A 12007-nucleotide genomic window follows, 5' to 3' on the forward strand; every position below is an offset into this window, starting at 1 on the left:
GGTTAGGTTCTTCCCAACAAACTCCTTGGCTGCCATTACCGAGTTCTGGATAAAGACCTCCCTCAGACACGGTTGAGGAGACGTAGATGAACAAGTGGGCCAACCTAAGCATCTTGGGTGAAGACCCTGGGTCTGGAGTGGGAAGGCACATCAACAGCCACCACCTCACAGCAGAGGGCCAGAACCAGGCCTGCCTGCTCCTATCCGGGGTCGCCTGGCTGTCCCACACAACATGTGCACTGTGGGTTTGTTTCCTCTCTGAAACTGGTCTTTCCCTGTTTTTAGACAAGGATAAACACACCCTGAAAACTCATCTGCTGATTTTTAGAGGGGAAAAAAGAGATTTACAAGATTCTGAACTCCATTTTGCAAATAGCCAGAAAGGTGTCAGTTGAAATGAATAAATATTTCTGGCGAAGAGGACAGGGTACGTTTCTCTGGCATGTCCAGATGGTTGCTCGGTGCTCTCAGGCAGTGATAGCCTAGCCTGACAGAGTTGGGCTGAGATCAGAGCCCCACATTTCAAAGCACTACCAGCATTGGCCTCTGAACAGATGACAAGCGCCGGCCAGGATGCTCCTGGTGGCCCTTGCAGGGCAGTGAGGACTCTGGAAGGCCCCAGCCAAATCCAGGCCTCCAGCAACATCCTCTCCTCTTGGCCTCAGAGAGCAGAAGGGCAGCCGAGGGGAAGCAGAAAAGAGCTTTTGGTTTTTCTGCAACTGCTTTGATTTTTTGTTTTTCAAGAAGAAAACACTCAGCCCGAATCCCAGGGGAAGCGGGGAGGATAGAAGCGAAGGCTATTTCTGAGCCTGCTGCCTCCCCAAAAGGAAGGGTGTGAACAGTGCAGAGAGAGTCCAGCCCTCGCTTCCTGGAATTGAGCCTGTGGGCAGCCTTTTGCAGTTTGCAACTATTCTTCAAGCACATTCTCTCATTTTTGGTCCTCACAGGAATCCTGGTGGATGAGAGTGGACAGGGGTGTTATCCCCGCATTACTAGTGAGCAAGCAGAGGCTCAGAGGCATTAACTACCTTCCGAGGAAGAGACAGTGTTCGGCTCCTAAGGCAGGTCCTCTGATTCCGGACCTCCTGCCTTATCCACCCTCTCCACGCGCCTCCCTGGGCTTCACCCTTTCCACACTCCTGTGCCCAGGCAGAGTCTCTGCAGGCCAGCATTATGGAAAAGACCCAGCTTAGAGTGAAACGCACCAACATCCTGTCCCAGCTCTGCCGCCATCTGGCTGGGTGGCCTTGGACACATCCCTGATCTCTCTGGGCCTCTGTTTCTTCATTTGCAAGTGTTGATAACAGTCCTTTTCTTGACTACCTTTATCAATTGATGGGAGGATCAAATAAGGTACCATATGTGAAATGACTTTGAAAATTCCAGCATATTCTACCAAATATCGGGGCTGACTAGTATTACCTTCACGGTGGGAGTGAGCAAAAAGGCTCCCGGCATCAGGCTGTTCCCCTCCTCTCCCTTCCACTGACAATCCAGCCTCTAGTGAGTCTTTTCTCTTTATCAAAGGGAAGATCCTCCAGGAAGGGCTATGTTTCTAACTAACCATGATCAGTCATGAGTTCCTCAGAGTAAATGAGTTGATCAGCCATCCAGGGCTCAGGGGAAAGCCACAGCAGAGGGTGTCCAGCGCCTAAATTAATAAAAACCACATGACATCTCACAAAAGAGATGGTCAAAATGGTGTCTCCAGGTGCAGGGAGCTTTCCTTTCAGTTCTGCACCCTGAGGGTTCTGAGAATGGGGCCAACTCACAATAGGGAAGAATTCTCTTCCTCCTCAACACCCGCTGACTCACCCATCCCATACAGAGATGCCCAGGCCTCAGCCAGGGCAGGAAGTGTTCCTGGGACCAGGGCCCTCCTCCTTGACCACCCCACCCCCAACAAGGACACCTTATGGGGGCAGGGCAATATGTGACCACTCAGATCCCACCCTTGCACAAGGGCCCACGTAGGAGGAAGGAGACCCAGCGTGTCCCCCAGGTGCTCCCATTCCTCTCCTCCATCCGCCCAGGGACACAAGCCAGACTGATTCGTCCATGTGCCCACTCTGGGCTGCGCCCTCTTCTGCTGCAACTGTAGGGAGCAGCCAACGCCAGCGAGAGACGAAAGCAGAGTTGGTCTCCCCGCTGGGTCCCTCTCACTGCCCCTCTGTGTGCCCTCATCCCACCTCTGAGAACCTCTCCCCATGTTCCAAAGTCCCCAGTCCCTCCCTGCAGCCCTGGCTCTGGTGGTCACAAGGGACAGCTTCAGATGGGACCTTCCCGACATTGGTGTGAGGCCCAAAGGCATGGGGTCCCACTGGTGGAACAGTGTGCACCGCGGAAGGGAGCTGAGGATGGTATGGTGGGGCTACAGGAATGGGGAACGAGGCCTCCGAGGCCCCTCATGGCCACCAACTGTGGCCACCTGCACCTGCCGTGAAATCAGCCCGGCCCAGTGGCCCCAGGACCTGAGAACTGAGTGCCCTGCAGCTTATAAACTAACAAAATTGGCTGAGCAAGAACTTGCCTGAAGGGTTGGGCAGGGGGTGTCCGAGCTCTGGGTGGACGTGGGGCACCTTGTCACTAATTCGTAGCTCGGTCACTTAGGTTCACCCACCGCAGCCCCAACCTACAGCCCGACCCACCCAAAGGAGGAAGAAATAAGAGGGCAAGTGTGAGGAAAGCATTTTACAGCTCTTTAATAACTGTTTTGCTAGGTTCTGTTTCTTCTGTTCAAAGTATGTTATAAAAATATTCTGCAATTAAAGAAAGAAAAAAAAAACAGGAAAGTCCTTTTAAAAACAGGTTTGAGGTAAAGAACAGGTTGATCCTATCAGCTCGGGGAAAACACCTCCCGCAGCAAAAGTCCGTGACCAGCTGTGTTTGCACTCGCTGGGGAGAGGGAGGGGGCAGCGAGGTCACGGGGGATGGCGCCCCGAGGTCTGAGGGCAGCTCTCTGTCCTGTCCCTCCAGCGCTGTCGCTAGGAGCCAGAGTCACTCACACCACAGCTTCCATCCTCCGTGATCTGGTCTGCACAAGCACTCCATCCTGCAGTTAGTCCAGCCCTGCAAACGGAGCCCGAGTCAGGACGGACCCAACCTGGCCTTTCAGGACCCGGCCTCTGCAGGTAAATCCTGCCTTTCACCTCCTGCCACCCTTCTCCAAGATGTCTGTGGGACATGGCTACTGCGAACTCCTGTTGGAGGAGAAATGGCCTAGACATACAGGGGATTCTGTTCTTATCCTCAACTCCTCTCTCCCAACTCCTGAAAGAGGGTGATGGTCCCTGCACAGAGCCCTGGGACCTGCAGTGACTTCTCTGGAGGAGTATCCTTCCCCACCACACTGATTTGGCCACCCAGTGACTTGCCTAGGGCAGCGGCAGGTGGGAGCAGGTGCGTTCAGAGCCAGCGTTGGTTCCTGCCAGCTCTCTCATTCTTTTCCCTTCCCTGAGAAAGGCATGACCCACACTGGGGCTGCTCTCTCAGTCAGGGGCCCAGACTGAGAAGACATGTGGGGCAGAGCCCAGAGGACCACAGCCACCAACATGTAACACACCTGCGGGATAAACTGCTATGTTTTAAGACGCAGAGATGAGGGGCGGTTTGTTCCTGCGGCCTTAACTAGCAAAAGCTGACGGACATAGGCCTTGTCCTCCTCCGAGTCCTCCACAGTAATGTCTCTTCTCCGCTTGCCTCAAGCCTGTAGCCAGAGAATCCTGCTCTGCTCCCCTTGTTTTGGGCAGAGTCCTCGCTTTACCTGCGATCCCGCTCAGGTCCAACTGTGAGTCTTGTCTGTTGCCCAGCTTGGGTGGTCTAGCCTGTGACCCTCAGCAATAGGGCAATTTACCCCTGTAAACCCCACAGCCCCTCAGATAAACTACCCAGTCACACCGTTGGCTAATTTCCCACCTCCCTTGGGCTCATGTGGACACTCCTGGAGCCCATGCACACAGCAGAGACTCCAGGGCAGCTGGAGAAACTGACCTAACACCTTCTTCAGGCTCCACATTTCTTCTGATGTGGCCACCCATAGGCTGGTGCTGGAGTAGACTTCAAGGTGACCGCTCACCCCCCAGGAGGTGGAGCAAGAACCCTCCACCCTCAGCATCCCCTCAGCCAGACCAGCACGTGGGCCCGGAGAGAAGGAATCCGAGCACACGCCTCTCACCCCCTGCCACCCTTACCCTGCTTCCTCCATGGTCCCTCGTGGGGAAGGAGTGGCTCTGCACTTCCTGTTTGCCATTACCTGAGCCCTTGCCACCTGGGGAGTGATAAACTTTGTGATCTCATCAGCCAAGCCTGGACTTCCATATGCTACCGGAGGATCTCTGTCAACAATCCCCCTATTTCCGCAAAGCCTGGACTTCCATACCATCATCTCCATAACGAGGTCAAAAAAGTCAGCTTGGAGTCCCGAGGATGACCACTTCCCACCCCTTCCCTGTGGCAATGTCTGATGGCTCATCCTCTGAGACGGCAGCTGCAAGAAAACGTGAATGAAAGGGTGATTTTAAAAAGGAATCCGTTCAAATAGTTAAGATGGTAAATTTTGCTATGTGTTTTTACCACAATTTAAAAAAAAAGAAACCAGTTCAAATTCAATATATTTTGCCAGTTGGTTTCCCCCTCACGTCACCTAAACCCATCTGCAGGGAAGATGCGAAGCAGGGTGGGGGCACCAGTTAGCACCTAAGTATTCTCTTCTCTTCAGGGTCGCTCCTGTGGTGTTCCTGTTTTTCCTTTTTCAAGATTCTCAGAGCTACTACTATCTGCGTTCTCCTGAGGAGGGGAAGGGCGCTTCACTCTACCCAGCCTACTGGGAGAGGGCTTAAGAGTGGCCCTGTCCATCTCATGTGACCTTCTGGCCCCAGACCCCAATAAAATCCTCAAATATTCTCCTTGCCACGGATACATGGAGTTCAAGAGCCTTGACATATACACTAATGTGCTCAGTGTCATTCAGGAACCAGGTTGGCTGCATAGAACAGAAAAACCAAATAACAGTGGCTTAAACAAAATAGGAGCTCATTTGTCTCACATAATGAGGAGATCAAACATTAAAAATTCAGGGCAGTCTAGCATCCCCATGACGTTCTCCAGGTCCCAGGCTCATTCTAGCTTTCTCCTCTGCTACTATAGGATGTTGACTTTAAATTCACGGTCACAAAATAGTTGCTGGAGTCAGCACCATCACACCCACAGTCCAGGCAAGAGGGAGGGCCAAGGGCTTTTGTGTACACACTGGCTGAATGTCCCCACCCTTTCAAGGAGTTTTCATGGAAGCCCAATCTAACTTCTGCATATACCTCATTGTCCAGAACTGCATCATGTGGCTGCCCCTAGCTTCAGATGGGGCTGGGAAATGTAGCATTTTAGCTGGGCCAATTGCCAACCCCCAAGAAAGTCAAGATTCTATGTAGTAAGGAAGAAGGGGAGAGGGGAGAGCTGGTCAGGAATTGGCAGCCCCGTCACTCATTCCTAATACCAAAGGTTCCATTAGAAATCCTGAGGCTGGCGGCTCCACACTTGGTCTTCCCTCTCTCCTGTCTCACTTGTGTCTGGCTCCCCTCCCCCCCCCCCCATGATAAACCCCTCTGCAAATAGAGATAGCATTTTATTGCTGTTTTTGCTGCTCTCTCTTCTCCTGCTCCAACCTTCCAATCCTGCTGTGCCAGCTCAATAAATATACCTAAAAAAGAAAAGAAATTGCTCTGGCTATTGGCCACGTAAGCCTGTGACAAGTTTCCCATTCCTTCCTTGAATCCCTATTCTAACCAGGGGTTGTCATTTCACATTTCACAAACGTTTCTAGTAACTCCTTCACTCAGTTGTAACCTCCTGAGAGTCTGGCAGCGCCCCATCTGGTGACCTTCACCAGGGATCACTTAAATGAATTGGGGAGTCTATCTGACCCGGGTTCCAGTGGTTATCAGTAACCACAACAATAGTAATTTGATCTCTGTGATGCTGGAGAGTTTCCATAAGCTCCTTCAGCCACGTTATCTCACTTGGTCTTCTAAATAAGTCTTTTAAGTAAGTGAGCTGCTGTAATTATGCCTTTTTTACAGATGATGAAATGGACGCTCAGTGAAGGTACACGACTTGCCCAAAGGCAGGCGATGAATGTTTGGACTGGCACTGAAATGGAGGTCTTTTGACTTCAAGTCTAGACTTTTCCATTCAACTTTAGGCCTCAATTCCCTCACTTTCAAAATGAAGAAATGAATTTGGATGATTTCTAATGAAGTGCTGTCCAGTAGAAACAGAATCCGTGCCCCATATGTAATTTTACGTTTTCCAGTCTTCACTTTTTTCAAAAAGGAGAAAGCAACAGGTGAAATTGATTTTAATAATAAGATCTTATTTAACTCAAAATATTATAATTTCAACATGCAATCATGATAAAAATTATTAATAAGATATTTCATATTCTTTTTTTCTTTTTTTTTTTTTTTGCCTTTGCATTCAGTGTGTTTATCACACTTCGGCACATCTCAATTCAGACCAACCACATTTCAGGTGCTCAAAAACCACATGTGGCCAGTGGCCACCCTATTGGAAAGTTCAGCTTTAATGTTTGAAAGGAAAATTTAGCTTTAAAATTAAGCTCTGAAATTATTTCATGACCAATAATTTTAGAAATTATCTAAAATAACTAACTATTTTCTACACATTCTTGCAGCAAAGAACTGTCTCCAGCGACCATCCCCAGTAGAAAAGTGGTTTTTGCTTCGATCCATCACAAAGCACCACTGCCATCTGGTGGCAGGATCTTGAATTGCAAGCAAATTCCCCAAGATTAAATACGCTCTAGGAAAGTGATTCTCAAAGCGTGTTCTACTGATAGCCTCCAATTTACCATGCGAGCTTCTTTAAAATGCACATTGCTGGGTCCCATTGAATCTGAATCTCCAGGATAGACTACAAACACCCACATTTCAAATAAATTTCCCAAGTGATCTTCATGCATACTCAAATTTGAAAATCATTGATCTAAAGAACATGCCTACATGGTGCAACCACAGAAAACTCGGAGACAGTCAGTATCAAGGGCGGACTCATTTTTCTGTGATGCTGCTCTGATATTTTGAAGACTGCTGCTTTCTCTTTGTAGTCTGATGGGTTCTATGGAGTTGTGTTGTTTCTAAATAGGAAAAAAAAACAACATGCCGTCCACTTAACACACACGGAAGGTTGAAAAACATCCATAAGCCACTTTAAAAAGACTTAAAGAAAGTTTGCATGCCCCCCACATTGAACTCTGTTAATAGATAGACAGATGACAGATGATAGATATCTCACGGCCACACGTGATCCAGCCTTGGTGGCCCCTCCAGCACCTTCTCTCACCCCCACTCCCTTCACACCCTGTGATCCAGCTCGCAGCCCTCCCCTGCCTCTGAGAGTTGACGATGCCATTCCCTCCGTCTGGAACACACTCCCCAGCCTCTGCCCCCCATGACAACTCTCCCCTCAGGATGCAGCATCATCGATTTAGGAACCCACCTGGGGAGCCCTCTAGGCTCAACTAGGTACCCTCACTTTTCCTCCCCAAGTGCCCCTCATAGCAACTGTCTGTTTAGTGTCTGACTTTCCCACATAACTATAAGCTGCTAGAGAGCAAGAGGGTGTCTCTTTTCTCTGTATCTCCACGACCGAGCAAAAACTCTGCCACAAAGCAGGCATTTTTAAGTATTTGCTGAGTGGATAAATGTTTTCTAAGGCAACAAGTAGTCTGATTTTTAAATTCATAATAATAGTGCTAATGCATCTGGAAGAGACCAACAAAGGTAGCCCTCCACAGTGTATGCATCTACCACATTCAAAGGCATGGCAGCTTCACCTGACAGCTGTAATGGTGGCACTTTGGGCCTGTGACTGGCTGAGCAGGAGCCTTGGGGTGGAGTGGTAAGGGGGCAGTGGTTTGGACACTACGAGGGGAGTGAGGCAGGGAGGGGTGCAGGCAGAGGGTAGGAACAGAGCAACCTGGGAATGTCCTCACCACCTCCCAGGAATGGAGCCATTTCCCCAGAGGACAGAGGCCTGTCACATCTCGCCCGGCTAATCTGACAGAAGCCAGCTGCAGCGCTCACTGGGGCTGCCCCCGGGAAGGCATGCTCAGGCTGGGGACCACATGCTGCTGTTTGCCCCCAGGGACAGGGGCACGGGGGGGACGGTAATTGACTTGTCTCCCAAATTTATTTACTAATCCCTAGCTGCACCATTTGATGTGGTTTTCAGGAGGCACGCCGTTGAAATCTGCCTGCTCCCCCCGCCCCAGGCGTGAACATTTGCGCGTGCTCTGTGCTGCCTCCAAGGAGGTGGATGGGCCAGGGCTCCACAGCAGCCCCAAGGAAGACTGCACGCTGGCAGGGGCCTGGAAAGGTGCCCAGCGCACAGGCAAGCAGCCAACTGAGGAGCGGGCTCCCGGCAGAGGGGCTGGCTGCCCCCAGCTCAGGCAGCCAGTGTGTGAGAAGCCCGTGGGACAGCTTGCTCAGGAAGCCTGAGGTCCCAGCCACGTCCTGGGATGATGCAGGGTACACATCGCGACCAGTCTCGGCTTCCCAGCTGTGAAAAGGAGAAGAAGGCGACTGCTGATGGCAGTTCACAAGGCTGTGCAAGAAGATCAAGTGTGACAAGGGGCAGGAAAATGCTGTCACAAAAAGGCTACCCATGACCCGGGGAACTCAAACGCAGAGGGGTATTCCTAATGGGCAGTGGTGCGGATCTCAGAGGGCTGGGTTGAAGCCACTGAGATGCTCTACGTTATGCTTTCCCAATTTTCCATGTTTCTTACAATTTAGCATAAGTGAGTTTATAACCTGGGAAACAGTACAATAAACAAAAGATGGGAGGTTCATGGACCAGAGATGGAACATGTGCCTAAACTTGCATCCTGCAGGAGGCAAGCCCTTGTGACTGAATCCCAACAAGCAGGGTGGTTACAGGGTGGAGGGAGGCAGGGGGTCCTCCTTCTACCTTGATGGAGCCAGAAGGGAGCCCCCAAATGGAGGGACAGGGTAGTCTTCAGGGTAAGGAAGGGTAGGGTTGCTCACTCGGACCCCAGCCAGAAGAAACGGGAGTCAGGCCCCCACCATTCTCCGTCATTAACCCACCTTCAGCCTTTGCAGGATCAACACAGGTGACCTCTATTTATCTGGTGTGCAGGGAGCAGTGCGGCTCCCAATCCCCCAGACCCTCTCCAAGGAGAGACTCCACCCCGTTCCAAGACGGAGGAGGGAGGAAGGAGTGACAGCCCCAGAAGAGGGGAGTCGACTGCAGAGGTCAGGCATCCTTGAAGCTCCTTCATACCCACCTGCCCTGGCCCTAGGAATGTGTCTGTGTGCAGCCCAGGCAGGGTTCAGAGCTGAGGATGCAGGCTGGGCCCAGCCGCCCCTGATCCCAAGGAGGCAGGAACAGCTGCTCCAGAGCAGCACGTGCTATCCAGGCCCCAGGCCAGCTGCCCTGGCCCCTCACCACAACCTTGGCTCCCCCGCTCACTCCCATCGCCCCTCTGGAGAGAGAGCTAATAAGGAAGGAAATGTTCAAAGTTCTCAAAGTGGAAGGCAAGCCAGGGTCCTGGGAATCCTCAAACTGAGAAGAGACAGATGCACACGCACAGACACTTGCCCTTTGAAATCTTAGGCGAACTGGCCCAAATCCTGTGCTTAAACTTTCCCTACATGTCTTTGCCTCTGAACGCTGGCTCCCACTGAAGAGTTCAGTGGGCAGATCCGAGGCCCCAGTTCCCCACGGAATCCACCGCTTTCCTCCACTCACCCACCAAAGGACCACTCACACAAGGCAGCTCTGCGTGGAGCAGACCCCGCTGAAGGTCGGGCTGACGGAGGGTTCTGCAGCCCCCTTGGCTCTGCCATCTGCAGCCTTTCAAAGCCTCCCGGCTTCCCATTTTTCAGTCCCATCCCCTCAAGGCTGCCTCCAGAGAAATGGATTCTTTTCACTTTGTTTCCCAGATGACTTTTTTCTTCCTCCATCCCAACTCTGCTTCCTGCATCTCTGTCCACCTTCAAAGTCCACTCTCCTGCTGCGCTAAAGCGTGGGCTGGGCCCTCTCCCCCAGGCCCTGCCCCTCAGCTCCACGGAGACATTAGCAGAAGCTCTGAGACTGCTAAGTCTACCTCTTTCCCCCGCCTCCTCCCACACACCCACACCCATCAGACTCCGCAAGCCCCTCGGAAGGGAAGAATTCCAGTCAATTTCCAATCATAAGACATTCCAGGCCCACACCAAGGAATCTTTTCTTTTTACATTCACCTCAGGTGCAAAATTCAAGGGACGTCCAGACAAGGACGTCAATGCAGGCAAGACAAATCATATTTTAATGCAATATTTTTAAAAGTCAAAACTAATGTAAAATGTCCATGATGGACGGGTGAAATATCCAATTTTTAAATAAAGATAGGATCAGTATTGCTCATTTTTCCTTTTGCCTCAGGCTCCAAAATGGTGGAGCCCAGCACGGCATTGACTCCACTCCAAGATGAAATCATCCCAGGCAGGAAGGCACTCCTCGAAAGTGCCAGGAGGATGAAGTAATGCACAGCCCAGAGCAGATCGAAGAAGACTCTGCCACCAGCCACATGATGATTTTTGCAGGGGCTTGAGCAGTCTGTGCCTGGCCATCCAGGGCAGTGGTACTCGTGAAGGAAAGAGCTCGGGTTCCCTCATCAGCCCAGAAAGCATCTAGAATCTGGAACGCCATAGGCCACGTGGCCAGATGAGGGGTGTACACTCCCGCTTCCATGGGCACCCGGAGAGGGAGAGGCAGCAGGCTAGGGGAATGAAAACGGAGGCTGAGGAAGGGGACAGGGAGGGAGAGAATCAGGAGGCAGGGCAGGCAGCAGCTGCCTTTCCTCCCTGCACACCTGCCTGCAGAACCCAGCTGGGCTGGGGCAAATAAGACACTGAGGACTCATGTCAACTGCCAGTGCCACCTCCATTCCCCCAGGGCCACCAGGATGCCTCGGGGAAAGGACACCTGGCTCTGGAGACCATGTTACAGAAGGGGTAGGCACCAGAGGCTGAGCAAGCCATCAGTTAAGGGGACCATGGCTAAGGAGCCCCCACAGTCTGGCCCATGTGGCAGGCTAGGGCCCAGGAGGACAGGAGCCCAGCTCCTGGCCCACATGATTCAGTGAGTCTCAGGCTCCTGCATGCACGGCCTCCCAGGGATCCTATCATCACACCTGCCAGAGAGGTTCACCTTCCCCAGCTTGGAAAAATCCAAGCCAGCTCCTGACTCTGCCTCTCACAGACTGAAATCATCTTTGTCTCTAGAAGGGAAGCCTGTGTCTGCTCAGCCAGACCAGAGAAGAGGCTGGACTCCTGCCCCCCTCACCCCGGGACTTTCCCAAGGGCAAGAGCTGCCCCCATCTCCAGGCCAGGGTCATTTTCCAGGATGTTCTCTCTGCCGTCCCTCACAATTTCAGGCAGCACTGAGGTCAGAAGGGGTCAAGGGGGCTGCAGTTCCAGCCTGCAGAACCCAGGAGACAGTGGAGAGAGATAAGGTGGAGTCATGGCCCCAGCCCCAACCACACTCCAACAGGGCTGCACGGGGTGTGTGGGGGCTTGGGGGTACAGCCAAGCCAGTGTCCACCCAGCCCTACCCCAGCTGATGCGGTCCTCTGGTGAGGACAGTTTCAGCTGGCTATGCAACTGTTTCTGGAGTTCTGTCTGCACCTGAGCTGTGCCTACATTCACATTTATTCACTCAACAACATAGGCGCCCACCACATGCCAGGCCCCAGGCCCATGCAAGCCGGGCTGTGTGCACACTCACACTGGTTATACATACACAGACCACATTGTGCACACCCAGGCTGAGTGGTGTCCCGCATCCCCTTACATGACTGCCCAGAGCTCACACTCACGTTCATGCCCAGCCTGGGCCACATAGACATTCACATACTCACCTAGACTGGCTGTGTTCACACTCAAGGTCTCCCTTGGTCTCCCGCTCTGTCGCTTGGGGTAACACCCAC

The 12007-nt window shown here is 52.1% G+C and overlaps 1 protein-coding gene and 1 long non-coding RNA gene across 3 annotated transcripts in view; one reads left to right on the forward strand and one right to left on the reverse strand.

Moving 5' to 3' along the window:
* Window positions 1-2976: 2976 nt before the first annotated feature.
* On the forward strand, window positions 2977-6828 carry LOC111768115 (uncharacterized). The gene is made up of 2 exons (XR_002800191.2): window positions 2977-3131; window positions 6689-6828. It is a non-coding gene; the product is annotated as an uncharacterized lncRNA (long non-coding RNA).
* LOC106781747 (proline-rich protein 2-like) overlaps window positions 6347-12007 on the reverse strand; it is a 46160-nt gene continuing 40499 nt past the window's right edge. The window contains exon 4 of one of the 2 annotated variants that reach the window (XM_070236417.1): window positions 6347-7150. The gene's annotated coding sequence lies outside the window, so the exon portion shown is untranslated. Of the gene's footprint in view, window positions 8575-12007 lie in introns of both variants that reach the window. The other variant, XR_011426469.1, reaches the window with a different exon arrangement.

The sequence above is a fragment of the Equus caballus genome, chromosome 15 (genome assembly GCF_041296265.1).
Source record: "Equus caballus isolate H_3958 breed thoroughbred chromosome 15, TB-T2T, whole genome shotgun sequence".
NCBI lineage: Eukaryota > Metazoa > Chordata > Mammalia > Perissodactyla > Equidae > Equus > Equus caballus.